The sequence below is a fragment of the Panthera uncia genome (genome assembly GCF_023721935.1).
Source record: "Panthera uncia isolate 11264 chromosome B3 unlocalized genomic scaffold, Puncia_PCG_1.0 HiC_scaffold_1, whole genome shotgun sequence".
In the NCBI taxonomy this organism is placed as follows: domain Eukaryota; kingdom Metazoa; phylum Chordata; class Mammalia; order Carnivora; family Felidae; genus Panthera; species Panthera uncia.
The window spans coordinates 120,288,413-120,292,232 of NW_026057582.1; positions in this window are offsets into that span (position 1 = coordinate 120,288,413).

Here is a 3,820-nt window from a genome sequence, read left to right on the forward strand (position 1 = left end):
TATATACACATATACATTTGTGTGTATATAATATATATACATTAAATCATCTTTAAATATCACTTTACAGATATTATACTTTAAAGATCTTATAACTATGTATGTCAGTTATATCTCAATTAAAAAAATTTTAGGAATAAAGTAGTTTTTAAGCAGTATCAAACAAAAGTCACAGCAAATGACACAATTGAGCCCTTATATTTCCACAGGGAGCAGAGAGAGCATTTCCCTTGCATCATAATAAACCTGATGACAGGCCCAGAGTGGTATCAGTGGTGGTCCTCTCCCTTCCCTGAAAAAATTAAAGAGTTAGCCAAGTGCCATGGCTAAATGAGAATTATAAAACATTCACAGGGAACATATACTTAGAAGAGAGTCCACAAGAACAATCCTATTTGAATTTCCTAAATTCAGACATTTTAATGGGTTTTACCCATTATTTGAAAATACAGACAGTCCCTGTCTTATAATGGTTCAACTTATGATTTTTTTTAAATTTTATGCTGGTCTAAAAGAGGTACATATGCAGTAAAACTGAAGCTCAAATTTTGAATTTTGGCCTTTTCCCAGGCTAGTGATATACAGCATGATACTCTCTTGTGATGCTAGGTAGAGACAGCAAGTAGCAGCCCCCAGGCAGCCAGGTGGTAATTAGGGCAAACGGGTGATGAACTTATAACCACTCTATGCCCATACAACCACTCTGCTTTTCACTTTCAGTAATCAATAAATTACATGAGATATTCAACATTTTATTATAAAATAAGCTTCGTGTTAGATGATTTCTCCCATTTGTAAGCTAATGTAAATATTCTGAACATATTTAAAATACGATAGACTAAAATACAATGTTTGGTATGTTGGGTTTATTAAATGCATTTCCAACTCATGACATTTTTTTAAAACGTTTATTTATTTCTGAGAGAGACAGAGTGTGAGCAGGGTGGTGGTGCAGAGCGGGAGAGGGAGACAAAATCTGAAGCAGGCTCCAGGCTCTGAGCTGTCAAAACAGAGCCCTCCAATATGGGGGTTGAACCCACGGACCATGAGATCATGACCAGAGTTGAAGTCAGATGTTCAACTGACTGAGCCACCCAGGCACCCCTAAACTCATGACATTTTCAACTTACAATATGTTTATCAGGACATAACCCCAATGTAAGTTGAGGAAGATGTGCAAACCACTTTATTCTCAGAGTTAATATCTACATGTCTATGTCTCAGGAAAAGAAAATCATCAAATTTTATGTTCTTCTCTTTCAACATTGTCAAACAGGAGAGATTCCCAAAATACTCAAATAACATCATTTGTCTATCTGAATCACACTATCACTCCATTATTGTTATATTTGTTCTCTCATCATTTATGACTCATTCTTTTATACATGTTTATTTCACAAGTTTTAATGAAATCCTTACTTTCAGACATTGCAGCATAAGACAATAGAAAAAATCCCTGTCAAGTAGGAGCTCAATATATATATATATATATATATATATATATATATATATATATTTTATATAAATATATAATTGATATAAATATATATATATAATTGATATAAATATATATATATATCTTATATTGAGTATTTTTTGTGGGGGCAAAATGACACAACACAAGGCATAAAATGAATCAAAACTGGTATGTACATTGATAAGGATATAAACACATTTAAGAATTTGAAGTAGGGAGCCAAAGCAAATAGGATTCAATGAATGCAGCTATTTACATTAAGGCATACTGACCATCCTGAGACACTTCAGATCTGGGTGCCATTCAACAATGATCTTATCCCAAATTTACCATTTTATTAATAGATGCATTCAGATGCTCATTCTCCACTAACAAAAAGGAGGTATGAAGGTGTGGGGGTCCAGGTTGATCCAAAGATTTCTAGACTTGGGGCACCTGGCTGAGTCAGTTGTTCAAGCCTATGACTCAGGATCATGATCTCACAGTCATGAGTTCTAGTCCCATATTGACTGTAGAGATTAAAAAAAAGTGATTTCTAAACCATTAGTTAGGGAATGACAATGTACATACAGTATTATGAAGGAAACCATGATACAGTGACACAATTTAACAAGGAATTGGTTGGATCTACAACTACTCCAAATTGAATTAATAGCAGTACCTTTTCTAAAGTTATTGAAGTTATGAAGTCTAAGGGTGATGAGTCAGAAGATGTCTTAACCTTACTTGGAACAGCTGACTAAAAGCCAGAAGGAAAGCAAGGAGTACAGATCCTATTTGTTTCATTGTCTTTCTAGAAATCAACACACTATGACAACTTAGTCAACTCCTGTTGAAAGGGCAGTTTTCACCTTTTTATGGTCTCAACAAAGGAGAGTGTTCTTACTCTTCTAGACTTTCCAAACCTAAGAACAAGAAAAGCTCACATACAATTAGTTTCTTGTTTTCTTCAGTGTTTCTCTACTGGACTATCATTAGAAACAAATACATAACCTGATACATCATTAGTCAGTAAACTTTTCTCCAACACGCCTGAATCTCAATACTAAACAAGTGCACTGGGTCACAGAGATGATTATAACTATCATACTTTTGGTAAATAACCATATTTAGCATGGTAGAATGGCATATAGATACACAAAAGAATAATTTTCAAAACTTAAAATTCAAAAACAGCAATATTAATATAGTATTATAAGGACACTGAATTGTCTCACTGATGTCAGCTATATAAATTGTACAATATTGTTCCTTTTAATAATTAAATGCCATTAGTAAGTGACTACATGCTACAATTTAATGTCTTATCATTCACCTGTCCATAACAGAGAAGTGTTGGGGAACCTGGGTGGCTCAGTCAGTTGAGTGTCTGACTTCGGCTCAGGTCATGATCTAGTGGTCTGGGAGTTTAAGCCAGCTCAGAGACTGAAGCCTGCTTAGGGTTCTGTATCTCCCTCTCTCTCTGCCCCTCCCCCGTTCATGTTCTGTCTCTCACTCTCTCTGTCAAAAATAAACATTAAAAAATTTTTTAAAAAAGAGAAATACTAAAAAAATATATTCATTCTATCTGTAAAGCTTCCTATTTGGATTATTTATTTTTTCGTATGAGGGAACACTGTAGAAAAAAAGGACACCAATGCTACATGCCATATCAGCAGGAAAGAGAAGAAGGTTTGCATTCTACTCCTTCACAATTATCAATGGGAATTTATAACTCAACCCATATTTTTTTTATCATAAAAAGTCTAATCCAGCAGATATTCAATTTCTCTATACTAAAATCTACATTTGCAAATTCCAACATAGCAGAGTCTGAAGAATCTATGATTTCGTCAGTCATGGCCAAAACACCCCCAAAAAACATCATACAGGAGCTACCTTGTACTGGGTCTCTTAAATTTTACTTTCCTAGCCTTTTAAGTGATTGACTAATTCATCAAAAACTCACTCATCCACACACTACACAAGAAGTCAACACAATTACAAAATAAAATTACATATCTGCTATATACTAGGCTCTGTAATGGAAAGTCAAATATGAATAGGAAAATATCCCTGTCAAAAGGAGCTCATTATTTCTAGTCTATTAAGACACAGAAATAAAACAAATTTTGTCAAGTGAAATGTTGGAGGAATAAAGCGTGTTATAAATTAAATGGTTCTAACTTAGACTGGTTAGACAAAAATTTCCAGACTCCTTTCTAAAACATTGGGGAATGACAATGCTTAATAAATTTCTGGAACTATCCCAGACTCCATTAAGATAGATTACCCATGGGGCGCCTGGGTGGCTCAGTCCATTAAGTATCCAACCCTTGATTTCAGCTCAGGTTATGATGGCAC